Source organism: Pongo abelii, chromosome 10 (assembly GCF_028885655.2).
Source record: "Pongo abelii isolate AG06213 chromosome 10, NHGRI_mPonAbe1-v2.0_pri, whole genome shotgun sequence".
Taxonomy (NCBI): Eukaryota; Metazoa; Chordata; class Mammalia; order Primates; family Hominidae; genus Pongo; species Pongo abelii.
In genome coordinates, this window is record NC_071995.2 from 108,070,949 (window position 1) to 108,093,155 (window position 22,207).

Genomic DNA, 22,207 nt, shown 5'->3' on the forward strand with positions numbered 1-22,207 from the left:
TACCCAAGAGAAATGAAAACAAGTCCACACAAAAATTTGTACGTGAATGTTGATAGCATTATCTGCAATAGCCAAAAAGTGGAAAAAACCCAAATGTCCATCAACTGATGGATAAACAAAATGTGGTATATCCATACCAGAGGCATTATGTGGCAATAAAAATGAAGTGTACTGGTTCACGCTAAAACATGAATGAACCTTGAAGACACAATGCTAAGTGAAAGAAGCCAGTCATAAAGGTCACATATTGTATAATTGTGTTCATATGAAACGTCCATGATAGGCAAATCTATAGAGACAGCAGATTAGTGGTTTCCAGGTGCTAGGGTGGGGAAAAGGGAGATCATAGATAATGGATATAGGATTTCTTTTGGCAGTCATGAAAATGTTCTTGAATTAGATAGTGATGATGATTGCACAACATTGTGAATCTATAATAGTCCCTCCATATTTATGGGTTCCAATTCCATGAATTCAACCAACCTTGGATCAAAAGTATTCGGGGAAAAATTTTCATCTGTATGAAGATGTACAGACTTTTTTTTGTCATTGTTGCCTAGACAATATAGTATAACAACTATTTACATGGCATTTATATTAGGTATTATAAGTAATCTGACAATGATTTAAAGTATACAGGAGGATGTGCATAGGTTGTATGCAAATACTATGCCATTTTATATCAGGCAATTGAGCATCCATGGATTTTTGAAGGTCCTGGAACCAATCCCCCACAGATACTGAGGTACAACTGTACTTAAAAAGCAATGAAGGTTGCCTGTTCACTCTGATGGTAGTTTCTTTTGCTGTGCAGAAGCTCTTGAGTTTAGTTAGATCCCATTTGTCAATTTTGGCTTTTGTTGCCATTGCTTTTGGTGTTTTAGACATGAAGTCCTTGCCCGTGCCTATGTCCTGAATGGTAATGCCTAGGTTTTCTTCTAGGGTTTTTATGGTTTTAGGTCTAACATTTAAGTCTTTAATCCATCTTGAATTGATTTTTGTATAAGGTGTAAGGAAGGGATCCAGTTTCAGCTTTCTACATATGGCTAGCCAGTTTTCCCAGCACCATTTATTAAATAGGGAATCCTTTCCCCATTTCTTGTTTTTGTCAGGTTTGTCAAAGATCAGATACTTGTAGATATGTGGCATTATTTCTGACGGCTCTGTTCTGTTCCATTGATCTATATCTCTGTTTTGGTACCAGTACCATGCTGTTTTGGTTACTGTAGCCTTGTAGTATAGTTTGAAGTCAGGTAGTGTGATGCCTCCAGCTTTGTTCTTTTGGCTTAGGATTGACTTGGCGATGCGGGCTCTTTTTTGGTTCCATATGAACTTTAAAGTAGTTTTTTCCAATTCTGTGAAGAAAGTCATTGGTAGCTTGATGGGGATGGCATTGAATCTGTAAATTACCTTGGGAAGGATGGCCATTTTCATGATATTGATTCTTCCTACCCATGAGCATGGAATGTTCTTCCATTTGTTTGTATCCTCTTTTATTTCCTTGAGCAGTGGTTTGTAGTTCTCCTTGAAGAGGTCTTTCACATCCCTTGTAAGTTGGATTCCTAGGTATTTTATTCTCTTTGAAGCAATTGTGAATGGGAGTTCACTCATGATTTGGCTCTCTGTTTGTCTGTTATTGATGTATAAGAATGCTTGTGATTTTTGCACATTGATTTTGTATCCTGCAAAATGGGAGAAAATTTTCGCAACCTACTCATCTGACAAAGGGCTAATATCCAGAATCTACAATGAACTCCAACAAATTTACAAGAAAAAAACAAACAACCCCATCAAAAAGTGGGCAAAGGACATGAACAGACACTTCTCAAAAGAAGACATTTATGCAGCCAAAAAACACATGAAAAAATGCTCACCATCACTGGCCATCAGAGAAATGCAAATCAAAACCACAATGAGATACCATCTCACACCAGTTAGAATGGCAATCATTAAAAAGTCAGGAAACAACAGATGCTGGAGAGGATGTGGAGAAATAGGAACACTTTTACACTGTTGGTGGGACTGTAAACTAGTTCAACCCTTGTGGAAGTCAGTGTGGCGATTCCTCAGGGATCTAGAACCAGAAATTCCATTCGACCCAGCCATCCCATTACTGGGTATATACCCAAAGGACTATAAATCATGCTGCTATAAAGACACATGCACACATATGTTTATTGCGGCATTATTCGCAATAGCAAAGACTTGGAACCAACCCAAATGTCCAACAATGATAGACTGGATTAAGAAAATGTGGCACATCTACACCATGGAATACTATGCAGCCATAAAAAATGATGAGTTCACGTCCTTTGTAGGGACATGGATGAAATTGGAAATCATCATTCTCAGTAAACTATCGCAAGAACAAAAAACCAAACACCGCATATTCTCACTCATAGGTGGGAATTGAACAATGAGAACACATGGACACAGGAAGGGGAACATCACACTCGGGACTGTTGTGGGGTGGGGGGAGGGGGGAGGGATAGCATTGGGAGATATACCTAATGCTAGATGACGAGTTGGTGGGTGCAGCGCACCAGCATGGCACATGTATACATATGTAACTTACCTGCACATTGCGCACATGTACCATAAAACCTAAAGTATAATAATAATAATAATAATAATAAAAGAAAAAAAAATAAAAATAAAAATAAGCATTTTACTAAACATATTCCTCTGGAAAAAAAAAAAAAAAAAAGCAATGAATTGTATACTTTAAATAAGTGAATGTTATATGTGATTTATATTTCAATTAAAAATATATTTCAGACATGCAAAAATGTGTAAAGAATCATATAGGCCAGGCACAATGGCCCACACCTGTAATTCCAGCACTTTGGGAGGCTGAGGCAGGTGGATCACTTGAAGTCAGGAGTTCGAGACCAGCCTGGTCAACATGGTGAAACCTTATCTCTACTAAAAATACAAAAGTTAGCTGGGCGTTGTGGTGGGTACCTTGTAATCCCAGCTACTCAGGAGGCTGAGGCAGGAGAATCACTTGAACCTGGGAGGCGGAGGTTGCAGTGAGCTGAGATCCTGCCATTGTGCTCCAGCCTGGGCGACAGAGCAAGGCTCCATCTCAAGAAAAAGATAAATTATATTTAAAAATTAAAATATGTATATATATAAAATATATTTTTAAAAAACATTTTTAGTATACTATTTCTGGTTGTCCGTTTGTAACCAAATCAAGGATATGTTATATTACCTATTCAATTACAAAAATGGAATCATTTCTTTAAAAAAGTCAATTGATCAAAAATTAGTGTCCAAAGAATTATTAGCATATTTCTGCTCTTGTCAGGGCTTGTGTTAGGGGTTCTCCAATAGGATGTATATACACAGAGAGAGAAATACGTGAAATGGGATTAATCAAATCCTGAGGTCAGTCGCTGGCCCCACAGTCCTCCATCCAACAGGGGGTGCTGTTTAGGTTTGAATGAACCCAGCACTGAATCCACTGTCCATACTCTTAGCCATGATCCTGTTGCAGCAGCAGGCTCAAGTTCGGGGGCCCGAGACATACAATGTGGTGGGTGATGGGTGGGGTTGTCTGAAAGAACAAGAATAGAACTTTATAAATATACAATGAGGCCCAGACCAGGAAAGGGTGAACTCTGAGCTTCACAGTAAACCCATCTGTAACTGAACAGCCTCCAATATCAGCAACCTTGTGATTTTTTATGAGATAATAGTACCCCTGCCTCACTTTAGCATCTGAAAATAATAATAAAATGAAAGTAAAGTCCAGAGTCTCCGTATTATGAAACCTTAAAGTTACCCAGTCAACTTGATTCCCTGAAGTTTAAGGATGTAAATTTTTTCAAACAGAGCTAACAGGTACTTCCAGCAGGAGTTCCCCTGGAGCTGGATCCTAGGCTAAGAGATTGGGAGAATTTTCTTTTCTTTTTTCTTTTTTTTTTTAAAGCATAGCTCACCGAGGGTCCTGCCATTATTTCAGTAGTCAACGACTGGTTAGGAACATAAGCAACTAATCGAAGATCAGCAGTGTCTGTAACGTAAACTCAAGGGAGGTTGGGTTTCCAGTTCTTATCTCCCTGGAGCAGCCCTGTGTGCCTACAGGTAGACGGCCATAAGATGCAGTCTCTGCCTCCCACCGTAAATTATTAAGTTAGCTCCACCCCACAAGCTAGAATCGCCTCATACCTTGTTGCTGGGTGTCAGGCATCACAGAATCATAAGTCAGTGGGAAGCAACTTTTGAATGGCTCAAGAGGAATAGTTAACAACCTGCTCTCCCTCTGTGCATGATGGAATCCAAGGTAATGTGACTTGAACACTTGAAGGTGGTCACACCTGGTGACCTCTTTTCTACCAAGAACTTTCCAAATGACTATAGTGCTGGGCCTCCGCTAGGCCTGGAGAGAGAACTGGGCGTGTGAGTAAGATTCTCAATTTATTTGATGAAAAATTATATGTAAGATGATCATGTAGATATCTCCCTTCTGTTGGTGGGGGAGAGTATGATGATTTAGAACCAAATCGTGGGAATGTTACCAATTCATTTCACATTGGTCTAGAACAGCATGCTGTGCAATAAAGACAGAAATGGTCTCTGTTAGCACTGCCTGATGCAAGAGCCATTGGCTATGTGTGACTACTGAGTGGTTGAACTGTGGCTGGTGCCTGGAGAACTGAATTGTAAATTTGACTGAATTTTCATTAATTTAAATAGCCACATGTGGCTAGTGGCTACTGTGTTAGCATAGTTGGGCCTTAAATAATAGATGGTGACCTCATGTTGAAGGAAATTGTAGGTAATAATTGGCCTTACATGTAAGACTATTGGTACATTTTCTTCATTACCCTAGATACCTTGTGTTTCCTTTTAAATGCGATAAGCCCAACTTGTCCCAGGTAATGATCATTTTAAGAAGCTAAAACAGCTGTTTTTATTATCAGGTAGACAATGGTAAAGCTCTCCTGGGAAGATGGAAGACAGAACTTGAGTGTCAAACCTATTGCCTCTTTCCAGGAGTTAATTATAAGCATAAAGACTTCCAAGGAGAGGTTTTCTGGGTTTCGATAGCATAATCATCTCATATGTTCTCTGTTTAGAAAACATTATCTGCTGAAGGATTGTTTCTTTTCTTGCCTAGACAGCCAAAAAGCTTACAGAAACATTTATGGATGTAGTTAGAATAATTTAGTAGCTGTTCACAGAAGCCTCAGGCACCATGAAGAAACCCTAGCTACAGCTTGTCATTGATCCATTCAGTCAATTACCCATTTCTATAGCACTGAATACTGTCACTTTGGCAACTGGTAACTCAAAATGGCACTGTCCTTGACCGAAAATGTATCTGAATGCCCAGAACAAAGTCCTGGTTTTAGTTGCCATTCTTGCATGATATCTCAAAGTGGTAACTCTAGGAAGCATGATTCATCGGGAGAAAATAATTTAGTTGATGGACAGAGAGGAGTATTTGCTGTAGGTCTTGTAATGAAAGACAACAGATAAGCCTGTCCTCAAGGTCACATGTGCCTTTTTTTTTAAATTGTCATGGCTTTACAAAATGCATGTAGACGTAACCATGCAGATTGACTTATACATAGTTACACTTTTTTGAAAAATGGAGGAAGCTCTTCCTTCTTATGAATTAATTCCCAGATTCCTTTGGTAAAACATTATTTGGATGGAGTTTACTCCAGATTAAAAAAGAGCAAACTGGGTTGGGCATGGTGGCTTGTGCTTATAATCCCAGCACTTTGGAAGGCCAAGGTGGGAGGATCTCTTGAGACTAGGAGTCTGAGAGCAGCCTGAGCAACATAGTGTGACCCCCTGCTACAAAAAAATTAAAAAGTAGCTGGATGTGGTGGCACATGCCTGTGGTCCCAGCTACTCCAGAGGCTAAGGTGGGAGGATCACTTGAGCTAGGGAGATCCAGGCTGCAGTGAGCTGTGATCATGCCATGCACTCAGCCTGGGTGACAGTGTGAAACCCTGTCTCAAAAAAAAAAAAAAAAAAGAGGCCGGGTGCGGTGTCTCATGCCTAATCCTAGCACTTTGGGAGGCCGAGGCAGGCAGATCATGAGGTCAGGAGATCGAGACCATCCTGGCTAACACGGTGAAACCCCATCTCTACTAAAAATACAAAAAAATTAGCCGGGCATGGTAGGGGGCGCTTGTAGTCCCAGCTACTCGGGAGGCTGAGGCAGGAGAATGGCGTGAACCCGGGAGGCAGAGCTTGCAGTGAGCCGAGACCGCACCACTGCACTCCAGCCTGGGAGACAGAGCAAGACTCCGTCTCAAAAAAAAAAAAAAAAAAAAAAAAAAAAAAAAAAAAAAAAACCATGTTAACATTATTATTATATTATATTAAATATTAGAGATGGAGCCATTCAGAAATGACCTCAGAAGGAGCTGAGTTTGATGAACAAAGCAAAATGAAGAATTGAAGCACCATGAATAACAATGTTGATTTTAGCAAGCATTTGCTTCGTGCTGTTGATTGCCACCGTCCACATGGTAGCATATTTAGTTCACAGGTGATTCATTCAAAAGCTCACTTTATGCAAATCATCTGGGCAGTTGCTGCTTCTCTCCAAGTTAGTTGGGTTGTAGGGAATCCATAAACTCCTGATATGGTTTGGCTGTGTCCCCACCCAAATCTCATCTTGAATTGTAGCTCCCATAATTCCTTCGTGTTGTGGGAGGGACCTGGTGGGAGATTATTGAATCTTGGGGGCAGTTTCCCCCATACTGTTCTCATGGTAGTGAATAAGTCTCATGAGATCTGATGGTCTTATAAGGGGAAATCTCTTTCGCTTGGTTCTCATTTTCTTCTCTGCCACCACGTGAGGCATGGCTTTCACCTTCCACCGAGGTCGTAAGGCCTCCCCAGTCACGTGGAACTGTGAGTCCATGGAACCTCTTTCCCTTGTAAATTGCCCAGTCTCAAGTATGTCTTTATTAGCAGCGTGAAAACGAACTAATACAGCTCCCTGTCAGATAATGAGGAAGAGACTCATGGCTTATATCCATGTTCATTCAATGTTTATAGAAGGTGGCCTCTACTGTTTCAGATGAGCACTTTTTCATGGTTCAAATATATTTTCCTGACTTTATAACGCATCAAAGAATCAAAGTGATATAGATAATTTTTAAAAGATTTTTATTTTAAAATAATGATAAGACTCACAAGAAGTAACAAAAATAATACAGAGAGGTCTCAAATATCCCTCAATGGTTACATCTTACATAATTAGAGCACAATATCTAAACCAGGACAAATAATGCTGGTACAATGTGCATATACAGTTACATGCCATTTTGTTACATCTGTAGATTTATGGAACAACCACAATCAGTAGTAATTATTTTTACCCTGAGTGTCTTAAGTGCTAATTAATTAAGCTCATTAAGCCTTGAATAGACTCATTCTCATGTTTCATTAGTAGGCAGGTTCACTGGAAGATGGGTGAAGTGGTGTACAAGTAATATGTTGGGTTCAGCACATAACTGGGTTAGATAAATTGCTTCTTGGATCTTATTTCAGAGACCTTTATTTTTAATTTTGCAACTGATCTTACTATCGCTGATTTTCACATCAAAGCTTGAATTTAAACCTGGCCAGGATGTTTTTATATTATTACTGTAAAGACTCTTATGCCAGGTAAAAATATGAACACTTTCCTCCCATCAACCTCTACTATCTTACCTTACCTTTTGACTAACAAAATAAACATTTGATATCAAAACTGTGGGGGGAAAAAGCCAAATCACACATTTTCACCACAGACACTTATGACAATATTTTAAGTAACTTCCTAATTAACCATCTTTTTATTGGTATCTGCTTAAAAGCCATCTAAAAGATTAGACATTGTGTCCAGAACTGGTGCCTTGTTCACTGCTCCTGTAACTGCATTATATTTCTAAAGAGATTGTAAATTCCGGGGGACCATGTACCTTCTATAATGCCTTGCACACAGTAGATGCTCAGAAAATATTTGCTGATTGGTTGTTCAGCTGCTGGGTTCACTTGAAAAATAAGAAGAAAGCCCCCATGGCTAGGATGATTGCAATCACATTCATGTCCCTATTTGAGTCACTCAAATTTCCAGTGTCATCGTTTGCTTCTTAAGCTGAAAACACAGATTCTGGGGTAAACGTTTCTAATAGTAGTTTTTGCAGATGCCGCAAAATTATTTCATTTAGTCTCTGCTTGGTAAAAGCACCATCTAATGTGGAAGATTCCATGGTGGTTGGAGATGCTGCTTCAAATTACTGCATGCTTTTACTCATCGCTGTCATATGTAGAAAAGGAAACTCTATTTTCCCTTCCATATTATTTTCTAGACATTCAGGATTCCATAAGATATGCTTTTCTCTCTTTACTTCAGAATGTAACTTTTACTAGTGAGTGGGACAAGAAGTTTCTCTCAATACAGTCCAGAAGATGAAGCCTTTTTTCTCTTTTGGGGAATAGATTCCTTGTCGTCACATAAGCCTGGCTGTGTTCATAATACCACTTTTTTTTTCCCCATAAAAATAGCTTTTTAATTACATAAACGATAAATGACCATTGTAGAAAGGATCTTTTAAACAGTATAGGAAATTGTAAGAAAATGACAATGATCTGAAATTCTGCCAGCCCTGGCTAACAACGGCATGTCGAGGCCCATGCATCTTGCACTTCTTCGTGTGCATGAGCATATTCAGCCCTCACCTCTCACCTCCCACTCTCCACCTCCTTCCGCTAGCGACTTGATGTAATTGTCTTCATGGTCATAGAAACATATGGGGCTATTTGGGTAGCTACCCGCATACATATATGAATGTATTTTCATCATTGTTTATTCTACAAAACTAGAATCCTTATTACATACACTTTTGCTACATCTTGCATGTCTCGTTATAGACATCCCTTGAGCCTTTTAGCATAGATCTAACAGATTATTTTTCTCCCCGACACTGTATGATGAAGCATGTTAAACATACAGAAAAGAAGAAATTGTACAGAAAACACCCACTACCTAGATTCTACCATTAACCTATTACTTATGCTTATTTTTCATCTATCTATCCCTGTAACCACTAATCTATCTTATTTTGGGGGGACAGATTTCAAAGAAAGTTGCAGACATCAGCGTACTTCCCCCTAAATGCTTTGCACACCTGCCATTAGCTAGTGTTCAATGTTTTTTCTTTCGAGGTAAATAGTATATACAATCTAAAGCACTAACTTTGGATATATCATCTGGCAAGTTTTGATGAAGGTATATACCTGTGCGACCCAAATCCGTATTGAGACACAGAGCACCACTAATACCTCAAAAGGTGTTCTCATGCCCCCACACAATATAATACCAGTTTTAGTAGAGTCTTCAAGTGGTAACATTTGTTGATGAAAATAATTTTAGTCCTTAATATTAATACTATAATCAAGGGTACTTGCCCCAAATACTCAAACAATATTATTGTGAGGCTGGGCACAGTGGCTCACGCCTGTAATCCCAGCACTTTGAGAGGCCGAAGTGGGTGGATCACTTGAGGTCAGGAGTTTGAGACCAGCCTGGTCAACACGGTGAAACTCCATCACTACTAAAGACAAAAATTAGCCAGGTATGGTGGTACACACCTGTAATCCCAGCTACTCAGGAGGCTGAGGCAGGAGACTCGCTTGAACCCAGGAGGCGGAGGTTGCAGTGAGCCGATATTGCGCCATTGCACTCCAGCCTGGGCGACAGAGCAAGATGCCATCTCAATAAATAAATAAATTAATATTAAAAAAATATTGTGGTTATAGAACTTACCGGGAAATAAACTGTTGCTTGAATTTTGATTCCTAAACTTGTAATTCTAGATGTTTCAAATCTAAATGATGTGATACTTGAAATATATTTAGGTGTGTCGTTCTTAATTTATGAAGATGAATCACGTTATTTTAAAAATGATCTAAAACCATATATAAAATATTATCCCAGTATTATTTATACACACACACACACATGCATAGGGGTGGGGAGAACTAGAAGGAATATTCCACAATAAGCAGTCTTGCTCTGTCACCCAGGCTGGAGTGCAGTGGCGCGATCTCGGCTCACTACAACCTCCGCCTCCCAGGTTCAAGTGATTCTCCTGCCTCAGCCTCCTGAGTAGCTGGTATTACAGGCACCCACCACCACACTTGGCTATTTTTTTTTATTTTTAGTAGAGACAGGGTTTCGCCATGTTGGCCAGGCTGGTCTTTCAAACTCCTGACCTCAGGTGATCTGCCCGCCTCAGCCCCCAAAGTGCTTATTCAGGCCTGAGCCACCGCGCCTGGCCAGCAGTGGTAATTTCTGAGCAGTAGGATTATGAATGATTTTTATTCTCTTTGTTGCATTTTTCCAGAATGCCTAAAATAAAGGTGTAATTTGTAATCAAACAAAAAGATCCCATTTTAAAGAGCTTTAGGGGCTTTTAATAGCTGTTTATCTAATAAGTATATTTTTCATCACCATCTGTCTTAATCACAAATCATTCAGTGCAATAGCAAAATTCAGAAAAGTAAAATTGTAAGAATTGTACACATTTATCTTTATTTCTTGCATATTTGTCACACAAGGGGTGACCGTGTATGCTCTTTCCTCTTCTTTTATTCTCTGTCTCCTCCCTTGCCATAATAAGCTATAAAAATCCCAGCCTAAAGCCAGGCATAGTGGCTCAAGCCTGTAATCCCAGCACTTTGGGAGGCTGAGGCGGGTGGATCACGAAGTCAGGAGATCGAGACCATCCTGGTTAACACAGTGAAATCTCTTGTCTCTACAAAAAAAAAAAAAGAAAAAAATTAAAAAATTAGCCAGGCGTGGTGGCACACGCCTGTAGTACCAGCTACTAAGGAGGCTGAGGCAGGAGAATTGCTTTAACCCAGGGGGTGGAGGTTGCAGTGAGCCGAGATCGCACCACTGCACTCCAGCCTGGGTGACAGAGCGAGACTCTGTCTCAAAAAAAAAAAAAAAAAAAAAAAGAAAGAAAAAAGAAAAGAAGGAAATCCCAGCCTGCAATTCCCAGGTTACCACATGCCCAGGATAAGTGCCCAAGATGTCTGCCCTTTAGGGAATGAATGTTTCCAGTAAACATAGCCAGTTTCTGGCTAAAGAGCTTGTATATTTTGCTTTTTATTTAAAAATTGGGACAGAAAAAAATATGTTTCCAAGAAGAGGAATCTTAGGGACTAGCAGTATCTTTTTGGTTTTGGTGTCTGCCTAGCCTTTACTTTTACAGATTTGAGATTAGACCTTTTTGGCCCAACTCTCCAGAAGGAAGAGAAGAGAATAGGGGGCCTGTCCTCCTTGGCAAGTTTAGTATTACAAACGAGAAATAGCCTGACTTGCATTTGATATGGAGGAAAAGGGGTTGGAAAAATTCTAATAAGGTCTAGTTGTGGGAAAAGAAGGAAAAGCTGGCCTTGCCATCCGCACAGTCAACAGGCCTTGAGTTCTTGGTAGCCAGAGCTGGCAGAAGTCTATCCTGGTGGTCTTGGTTCCTTGCTCCCTGCTCTGTGAGCCCCCTTTTCCACCCCACAGTGTTTGGTGGAGTTTTCTGTCTCTGGTGGTCTTCAACTTCAATATGAATGTTTCTGTATTCACACGACTTCAGGGGAATAACAATTCTCCTTACATTCAATGTTCCTTAACTTAATCTTTAAATTTTCTCTAGATCGCTGGGGAAATGTACGACTGGGTTGTATTCACACCCATGTAATTTAAGCAGCAAAGTGCACTTGAATCACCTCGGGGAACTTGTTAAAATGCAGATTCTGACTCAAGCAGGACCTGAGGTTTTGTTCTATGGATGTTCGAACTGCATGCATGGACCACAATTTAAGGGCTTATAGCTATGGGCCTGGGATACCCTTATAGAAATGATCTATGATACCTGTCAAGCATGCAGCTTCCTGGGCCCTCTCTTGTGGGTTTTCTAGATCCACCAGGATGCTAAAGTTTGCATCTTGCATGTAAAATTCCTGCATGCTGAGGTTTGAGAACCACAGCCTTAGGTTTTTGTTTTTTTGGTTTGTTTTTGTTTTGGTGTGTTTTTTTTTGTTTTTGTTTGTTTGTTTTTTGGTTTTTCTTTTCTTTTTTTTTTTTTTTTTTGAGATGAAGTCTCACTGTGTCACCCAGACTGGAGTGCAGTGGCCTGATCTTGGCTCACTGCAACCTCTGCCTCCCCAGTTCAAGTGATTCAAGTGATTCTCCTGCCTCAGCCTCCCAAGTAGCTAGGATTACAGGCGTGTGCTGCCACGTCCAGCTAATTTTTTTTTTTTTTTTTTTTGGTATTTTTAGTAGAGATAGGGTTTCATCATGTTGGCCAGGCTGATCTTAAACTCCTGACCTCAAGTGATCTGCCCGTCTCGGCCTCAGATTACAGGCGTGAGCCACCACGCCTGGCCACAGCCTTAGCTTTAAGTGGTTTCTAAATGTGCCTCAAGTCACAACCACTTTTAACCAAGTATTATTTAAACACCTCTTTTTGGGTGACGAATAATTTAAAAGCCATGTTGAAAGCTGTCTACTGTGTGAAGTCTACTAATGTTCTTACTAACCCAAGGGACTCAGACTGAGATGAAAAAACAAAACCCTGAAAAAAATTTGCATTTGATGGTCCAAACAGGTTTTAACATAATCCATTGTCAATATCCAATTTCTACTGAGTGTTTGCAAGGCTCCCAGACCATGAAATATCTTTTGTTCCAGGGAAAGATAGCTGTGGATACCAGGAGGATTCTCCTTAAGGCAAGAAAAGCCCTTTTTGGTTTTTTTGGTGTGTGTGTGTTTTTTTTTTTTTTTTTACAAGATCAGCTACAAACTCTTTCAGGTAAACAACTTCAAAGAACTTCATGGGCTCTGGGAAAGCTTAAATGTGATCAGAATGTATATCCTCTATTTAAAACTGCTATAAACTTCCAACAATCTTTTTTTCTAATATTTATCAGTAGGAAGTAGTACAAGAAGACTAGGCTTTGCATTTAATGTTTTTTAACCCTCCATTTATGCTGAAAAAGATGGTCATGTAATGGCATTTTTTTTTTCCCCTCCACCTCTAACTCCCATGGGCCAATTAAGACTATGAACTGCTCTCATTTTTACTAGGAGTCTATTTAATCCCTAAGGTAATTTAAAAGCACTATTCTGTTTGCTGATATTCATAATTATTTGCATTCAGTGGTGATTAAGAGGCTGCAGCTGGATAATAAAACACCAACAGTCTCCTTGTTGTTAGATAAAAAGATAATCCTTCATTTCAACTGTAGAGCTGTCAGTGTTGGGTAAATCAAACACATAAAAACTTGCACTATTATCATTCTCAGATTTGATCCTTGTAAATTCCATAGCTAAGACCCCTTGAATCAAAGCATCAGACCGTGCTTCTTTCTTGATGTGTGTTTGGTTTACATTTTAGCTGCCACTGAGTATTCCATTAAACATTGATTGGAAAAGGGTTATATTTGAAATTCCACTTTGCTTCTCTTGGTGTGTGCAGTTTTAAAATACCATTGATTCAGAAATATGGTTCCTAAGGAAAGAAGGATGTGTGCTAAACAGGACATTGAACAGGGTTGGCAAACTTTTTCTATAAAGGGCCAGATAGTAAGTATCTTAGGCTCACCTCTTTGTAGCATAAAAGCAGCCACAGGCAAACATAAATGTGTCTGTGTTCCAATAAAAGTTTATTTATGGATACTGAAATTTGAATTTCATATAATTTTCTCATGCCATGAAATACTATTCTCTTGATTTTTTTTCTCCCAACCATTTAAAAATGTAAAAGCCATTCTTAGCTCAAGTGTCATTCTAAAACAGGCAGTGGGCTGGATTGGGGCCATGGGCCATCATTTGCTGATTTTTCATGCAGAGCATCAAAACTGTTTTTGCTTTTTGAATTTCCTTTACCACTCACTGAGTTTCTACAATTGGCATCATTATGAATATTGCTTTCTACTTAAGCATCCACTGATATCTAGTATGTTCTTAGGTTTGGCTCAATGACCAAGAGACAGTTTTCAATAACACATCATGACAATTACCAGAAGCAAATGTAATGTGCAAATATCAGGATTGCTGCCATAGGAAAAATAACAATACAGTGACACGAGTCATTTTTTTTTTTAGAAATGTAAAAAGGTATACAAGACTGTAAACCTGAAGTCCTGGTTGGTTTTTAAGCTTTAGACATGAGGCAACCGCAGGATTCTGTGTTAGGGGAGAAATAGAAACAATAATCTACCCTTTTTGACGGTATAATCAAGTTGATCTCTTTTGGTTTTGCTATTTCCCTGCTATCTCCACAAGGCTAACTAATTTTCCAGATAAAACAAGGCTTCTCACCTACTTAGCTTCCCCAACTGTAATTTTAAAAAGAGTAAGTTGAAAATGAAAGTGTGGACTTCATCTCTGGGGCTGTTGTCCTAATTCTTTTCTTTGAGGGAAAATACAACAGAATTTTGCCATGCAGTGTTTTTGAAAGGCTTTTTATGAAAGCCAGTTCCTATTCTGACTCACCGGTTTCCTCTCAGTGCATTCTGCAAGCATCACGAGATAGTGTGTTCTCTGCAGTATGCAGAGTAAAAGCGATACCATGAGCGTTTTAGGTCTGTACATATTCTTGTATGGTTAGTTACATCAGATAATCTGGCGAGGCTTTAAGATTTTTTTTTTTCCTCCACTACTTCTGGGGGAAGGATCCTGTGGTGTTAAAAAAAAAAAAAAAAAAAAAATGGCTCTAAGATAAATATTTCCCAACCTTTCCAACAGGGTTTTGGGCCTTTGGGTATGAGTTTTTAGTAAAATTTTTAAACACAGGCATTCAAGGAATCCACACCCAGCCCATCAGGAGCTGGCATGTGGTCCCTCGCTGATGTATAGCAAGTGTTTCAAACTGCTGTTAGCAAAGATGGTTTTCGGTGTCTGTGCCCGCGAGATGGCCTTCCGCTAGGGGAGGGCAGGAGGTGGCCGGGGAGCTGTCCCCGCTCACTAACCTAACTGTGGTTCAGATTTCTGGCCTAAACCCAGACATTTGAGCGCCTCATAGCTCATGGGGAACCTGACAGGCAATTGTATTATGAAAGCTGACATGCTGAATGGACCCTTCTTAACGATATTCTTTACCTGTCTCTTTGTGTTAAAGTGGGGACAAGCAAAGTAGCAGAGGAGAGAGTCGACCGAGGCGGGAGGGAGGTGGCAGGTGGAATGAAATATCGGGCAGTTTCATGTGCGGAGCTGATGTCGCCGGCATAACAAGAAAGGGTTGCACAGAACAAATCTCTATTGTTCCCTGTCATCTTTAAATGAGTGTCAAAGTAGGCAGGGGGGCTTTGACCGTTAACCGCACAATTTAGCCTGCCTGTTGTGTCCCGCGGGCCCCACCTCCTTGGAGTTTCTCAGATTAGAAAAGAAGGCCCCAGCCCCTTATAAATGGGCCATCTCTTGTTCTTTGTGTCCGGACTGCCTAGTGTGAAATCCACAGTGACGTTAAATGTTTTCTAATGAATAATTACTGAAAGGAAATGGAGGGCTATATGTGTAATGGATTGTAGCGCATTAAAATGTTTTATTTTGCGCACAAAAATGTTGTCCTTCACAAGCACCATGATTGTTGCGAAAAGGCCTTTGTGCGGACCTGTTTCAATGGATTATCTGCAAGCGTTTCCATCCCAAATGGGAATCAAAGGGCGTCTTTGGCAAACTAATGTTTTTCAAGATGGCAGCCATGAAACGCAGTTAGTATTTAAAGTTGCGGGGTTTAAAGGAATGTTTGAACTCGGGAGATTTTCTCACTTACTTTCCCCCCTTTTGATTTGGGAAGGTGAAGCGACTCCCCCCGACCTCTGTCCTGTTCCGGCGGCCGGACGGTCAGCCCTTTACAAGATTCTTGGAGCCTATTTCTTAGGAACAAGCAAGAGGTCCCAGGAATGGGTAGCTGGCACTTTCTCTTGGCTACGCTTCTTTTTTCTTTTTCTTCTTTCTTTTTTTTTTATTTCCTGGATGTATGTGGATAAATATGAGACTGCAGGGAATTTCAAATGTCACCTCGTTGTGAACTTATTCAGAGTTTCCCAGTGGGTTTTACTGGGGAAAGTATTGGATTTGGGTGGCTATTCATTGTCTCTCTAAATACTGAGACCCTTGAGTTTGTGTACCAGCTCTAATCGGTTTATGACAAAATTAATGGGAGTTTCTGGTGCCTCATGAATCAATGCAGAGATGTGAACTTCAGAGTTTCAATGATGTTTTGTTGCCAATTAGGCGACCACCATAGCCAGGGTCTAGCCCGCCCCTATCTCTCTTCTCTGTCTGTCTCTGTCTCTCTCTCTCTCTGTTCACTAGTATTGAGGACTGAAGACAAGAATAGCTGTTGTTTTCTGATGACTGTAGGCTAAATGTTTTGTGAAACACATAGTTTTCTAACTTCTCAAGCATCTGCCTTCATGAGGGTAGAGAGTAGGTGTGTTTGTTCTATGGAAAATATTTCCTTGGTCCTTATGGAGGATGTGTGAACTAGAGTCAAAAAAATCTATAGTCTTGCTCTTTCTCCATGAGAATAATCATACTGAACTCCATAAAGAAAAAAACAAATGAGCATTTCTCAATTGTGAATTAGAGAGGTTAACAGAAATAGCTCTTGTTTACAAGACTGCCTAAAATCTTGGTTGGTTTTTATATTTTAGACATGAGACAACCACAGGATTCTATGTTAGGGGAGAAATAGAAACAATAATCTACACTTTTTGAAGGTATAACGGAGTACTGATGGAGTCTCCTTCCCAACCTATGAACACAACTCACGTCTATCAAGTTGTTCTCTTTTCCTTTTGCGATTTCCCTGCTATCTCCACAAGTCTAATTTTCCAGATAAAATAAGGCTTCTCACCTACTTGGCTTCCCCACCTGTAATTTTATAAAGAATAAGTGAAAAATCAAAGTGTGGCCTTTCTCTGACCTTTGGAACTGTTATCCCAATTCTTTTCTTCGAAGGAAAATACAACAGAATTTTGCCATGCAATGTTTTTAAAAGGCTTATTATTGTAGGACATAACCTACACACTGAAAAGTGCATAAAATAAATGTGCAACTTAATAAATTATTATAAAGCATACACCCATGTAGTAACCATCCAGGTAAAGACATAGAAGGTTCTAGCACCCCAGAAGCCCCTCATATACCTCCTCCATTTAATTCCCTTCATACCCACTAAAGATAACCACTATTTGGATTTTCGTGACTTGTTTTGGAGTCATTTGCTGAGGATTTAGCCCCCAAAAAGCTTTAAAAAATCAAACTAGTTTCACAAAGTGAAAGCATCTAGATGATTCTAACTGGCATAAAGATGAGCACAATTATGTCTGAATATGTATCACAAAAACTAGCAGGCCAGGTGCAGTGGCTCATGCCTGTAATCCAGCACTTTGGGAGGCCAAGGCGGGTGGATCACTTGAGGTCAGGAGTTTGAGACCAGCCTGACCAACATGGTGAAACCCCGACTCTACTAAAAATACAAAATTAGCCGGGTACGGTGGTGCATGCCTGTAATCCCAGCTACTCGGGAGGCTGAGGCAGGAGAATCGCTTGAACCCGGGAGGCAGAGGTTGCAATGAGCTGAGATCACACCATTGCACTCCAGCCTGGGCAACAAGAGAGAAACTCCGTCTCAAAAAAAAGAAGAAGAAGAGGGTGCGTCTTGCTGGTCAGTCCCACCTGCGAGAAGATGCACCTCTGGGAGAAGTTAGAGGAGGCGGCGTAGATGCTGGTGGAGGAAAAACAGATAGGGTAACATAGCAAGACGAAAAAGAAATAAAACACTCTTGAACCCAGTGTCTGACAAGTCAGTGGGGAAAACAGACATCAGAAGTGGGTCAGGCTGGGCGCAGTGGCTCAAGCCTGTAATCCCACCACTTTGGGAGGCTGAGGTGGGTGGATCACTTGAGGTTTGGAGTTTGAGACCAGCTTTGCCAACATGGTGAAACCCTATCTCTACCAAAAAATACAAAAAAATATTATCCAGGAAGTCTGAGGCAGGAGAATTGTTTGAACCTGGGAGGCAGAGGTTGCAGTGAGCCAAGATCACGCCACTGCACTCCAGACTGGGCAACAGAGAGACCATGTCTTTAAAAAAAAAAAAAAAAAAAAATAGTGGGAACAGCATGGGCAATCCAGTACCTGTACCTCCTGCCTCATGTAACTGTCTTTCCAGTCCAGTCTGTGTGGATAAGCATACACATACATACATATTTAATAATCATAGTGTCCATATACATTGTATTCTGCTGTTCTTTTTGAGCAGGGTTTCACTTTTTTGCCCAGGCCTGGAGCGTGGTGGCGTGAACACTGCTCACTGCAGCCTCGACCTCCTGGGCTCAATCCTCCCATCTCAGGTCTGGGCATGCACCACTATGCCAGGGTAATTTTTGTATTTTTTGTAGAGATGGGGTTTCTCCATATTGCCCAGGCTGGGCTTGAACTCCTGAGCTCAAGCGATCGACCTGCCTCGGCTTCCCACGTTCTTTTTTAAAAGGCAGAAAATATTGGTTACGTAATGTTCGTAGGCATTACTATTATGTCTTATTGTTGTAAATTTAATGTAAATCACCATTTTAGATAACACCACAGAAACACAGATAATTTTTGTAATTGCTTAAAATATTTCCCTAGTCAAAGTCCTAAGGAATAGCAATACATTTTTTTTCCATATGATAATGTTACCTTTCAAAGGGATAATCAAAATTTACAATGCTACCTCCAGTGTGTTTGGGTTATAATTTCACTTCAACCTTGTCAGTATTAATTAATACACAAGTATTATTCTTTCCCTTACTTGTCACCTATGGTAATAACTTGGTACTGCTGATTTAATCTGCATACATTTAATCATTACTGGTATTGAGCATCAAAAGGCAATCTTCAGGCGGGGTGTGGTGGTTCACAACTATAATCCCAGTGCTTTGGGAGGCCGAGGCGGGAGGGATCGCTTGAGGCTAGGAGATCAAGTCCAGCCTGGGCAACATAGTAAGACATTGTCTCTACCAAAAATTAAAAACAAGACTTAGCTTGATGTGGTAGTGTGTACTTGTAGTCCCAGCTACTCGAGAGGCTGAGGCAGAAGGATCAGTTGAATGCCAGAGTTCAAGTCTGCAGTGAGCTATGATTGTGCCACTACACTCCAGCCTGGGCGACAGAGCAAGACCCTGTCTCTTAAAATAAATAAATAAACCAGGTAATCTTTGAACAGGAACCAGCAACTGAACTAACAGTAACATAGCTCAGCATGGGCCAATTCCAGTTCTGTCATGAAACTGAAAATACTTCCCAGGCAGATGGCTGTATCTAGGCAAAAGTGAAGTAGATCAAGCGTCTATTTAGAACTATGGCTTTGGGGCTTTCTTCTCAGTCTCTTTCTTCTGGTACTTTTCCCCTCCCTCAGACACTTGGAGCCTCAGTGGAGATGGTGAGCTTGGTTGGAGGCTGGTTGGGAGCACAGGCTCTGGAGTTCAGCTGTTGATTTTGAATCCTGCCTTCCTTGCTTACCGTCTGTGAGTCTTAGTTAAGCCTTAGTTGCTCTTTTGAAAAATCAAGATGATAATACCTATTTCACAGGGGGTTTGTGAGGATTAAATAAGATGATGAGATGACCAATGTGAGACCATGGCCCAGAGCCAACATGCAGGCTGCATGATGGAACGGGAGGCCTAGATGCTTCTGTGAGCTCCTACCATTTAGACCAGGGGTACCCGACCCCTGGGCAGTGGACTGGTACCGGTCCGAGGCCTGTTAGGAACCCAGCCGCACAGCAGGAGATGAGTGGTGGGTGAGCTAGCATTACTGCCGACGCTCCGCCTCCTGTTAGATCCGTGGCAGCATTAGACTCTCACAGGAGTGTGAAGCCTGTTGTGAACTGTTCATGTGAAGGATCTAGGTTGAACACTCCTTATGTGAGGATCTAACGCCTGGTGATCTCAGATGGAACAGGAGTTTCATCCTGAAACCGTTCCCTCCCTCTTCTCCCGTCCATGGAAAAATTGTCTTCCACGAAACCAGTCCCTGGCGACAAAAAAGGTTGGGGACCACTGACCACTGACCTAGACCACCCAGATGTGCCTTCTTCAGAACTTCTTATCCCTTTTCTTTCCAATCATTTCTTTTTGCAAAATGTCCCAAACCAGTGTTCCATCAACTTTAATCTGTGTACCAATGTCCCATTAACTTCAATCTAAGTCCTGTCAACTTCAGTCTGTGTACCAATGGCCCATCAACTTTAAGTGCCTGAAGTAAAGGGATCCAGGGGTGAATTGTTAGCCAATGCTATAGTTTATTCAAGGTGGGGTAGGCTTGGAGAAGTCAGGGGCCTCTCAGTACCCCTCAAGGCTAACAATGTAAGAATCCTTGAAACAAATGTGGAACTGGCTTGAGACCGTATAGCTGTGGGGTTTGTTTCACGGTTTAAGAGGACAAGAAACTGTACTCAGGTGCCTCTTTCTGAACTTCCAGAACAATCTCCTTGCCAAAGAACGGAAAGCTCCCTGTACCAGACTAATCAGTGACTCTCCCTCAGATGCAGAAAAACTTAATTATAAATGCAAAGCAACAAAGTGCAAAATTGAGCAGTGAACAGATGTAGACAGAACATTCGCATTTGATACATAAAAGGCCAAACTGAGTAGAGGCAAGAACGGTGAGCAAGAAGCGTGATGGGACGTGGGTTGAATCTCAGCTCTGCCACTTACCAGCTGTAGAAACATTGTCATTTATTATTACAGATTGAACTTCCCAGATCCAAAAATCCAAAATACCCGCAAATCTGAAATTTTATGAGTGCCCACTTGATGCTCAAAGGAAACGGTCATTGGAGAATTTTGGATTTCAGATTTTCGGATGTGAGATGCTCAACCAGCAACTATAATGCAAATATTCCAAAATCAGAAAAAAGTTCAAAATCTCATGTATTTCTGGTCCCAGGCACTTCAGATAAGGGATACTCAACCTGTACATCAATTGTTATTTTATTATCTGCTACTTCCAGGGGAGGAAAAACTCACTTTTACATAGTTACCTTCATCAGATATTTCTCTGCAGGGAAAGTTTCATAAGCAAAGTCAAAAGAAAAACGGGAAAATGGGGAAAAATATTCACAGTGCATAGGAAAAGGCTAATTTCATAACTTTAAAAAGAGACCGTACAAATGAAAGACAAAAATAAGTTCTCATTAGACCCTTAGGAAGGATATGAGTAGGTAGATCATAGAAAAAGAGATACAAAAGCCCTTTATCTATACAAAAATATGTTCGCTCCTGCTTGCAATTCAGGGAATGCTTCCATCTCCAGCTATGTTGCTGGAGAAAATTTTTTAAAAGACCCATAACACGAGTACTAAAGAGATTTGGGGGAAAACTGCATTTTCATACCCAGTTTGTGGAAGGGGAAGTTGCGGCAATCTTTCCTATTTATTTATTTATTTATTTATTTATTTATTTATTTATTTATTTATTTTGAGACAGAGTCTTGCTCTGTCGTCCAGGCTGGAGTACAATGACACGATCTCGGCTCACTGCAAGCTCCTCCTCCCAGGTTCACCTCATTCTCCTGTCTCAGCCTCCTGAGTAGCTGGGACTACAGGCGCCCGCCACCACGCCTGGCTAATTTTTTTGTGTATTTAGTAGAGACGGGGTTTCACCGTGTTAGCTAGGATGGTCTCGATCTCCTGACCTCGTGATCCACCCGCCTTGGCCTCCCAAAGTGCTGGGATTACAGGCGTGAGCTACTGTGCCTGACCTATTTTTAAACTATTTTTTAAAGACAAGGTCTTGCTTTGTCACCCAGGCTGGAGTGCAGTGGCACAATCATGGCTCACTGCAACCTCAAACTCTTGGGCTCATATGATGCTCCCGCTTCAGCCTCCTGAGTCGCTGGGACTAGAGGTGTTGCACCACCACTCATGGCCAGCAGCAATCTTTTGGATGAATATTTGCTAAGTAAGTTCTCCAAATTGTCTTGACCTAGCAATTCCTCCTCTGCAAGTATCTCCTACTGGTTCTCTCAAAAAAGAGGCCAAATTATAAGCAGGAAGATGCCCATTACAAGATGGTTTGTGACACGCAAAACTAAAAACAAATTAAAGTTTGTTTATAGGACTGTCCGCTCCTCAAGGACAGGAATATCTTTCTGGCTTGTTCACTGAAATATCCCAAGCAAGTGCCTAAA

General features: G+C 40.7%; 1 protein-coding gene and 1 long non-coding RNA gene across 3 annotated transcripts in view; one reads left to right on the forward strand and one right to left on the reverse strand.

Annotated features, from left to right (window-relative positions):
- MYO1H (myosin IH) overlaps window positions 1–22,207 on the forward strand; it is a 202,391-nt gene that overhangs the window by 36,854 nt on the left and 143,330 nt on the right. The gene's annotated exons all lie outside the window — the stretch shown is intronic.
- On the reverse strand, window positions 3,315–15,300 carry LOC129049342 (uncharacterized). 2 transcript variants are annotated; one of them, XR_008512384.2, is made up of 3 exons: window positions 15,125–15,300; window positions 14,519–14,701; window positions 3,315–3,562 (listed from the first exon to the last, which is right to left on the reverse strand). It is a non-coding gene; the product is annotated as an uncharacterized LOC129049342 (long non-coding RNA). The 2 variants fall into 2 exon arrangements; XR_008512383.2 differs by lacking the exon at window positions 3,315–3,562 and adding an exon at window positions 10,554–10,778.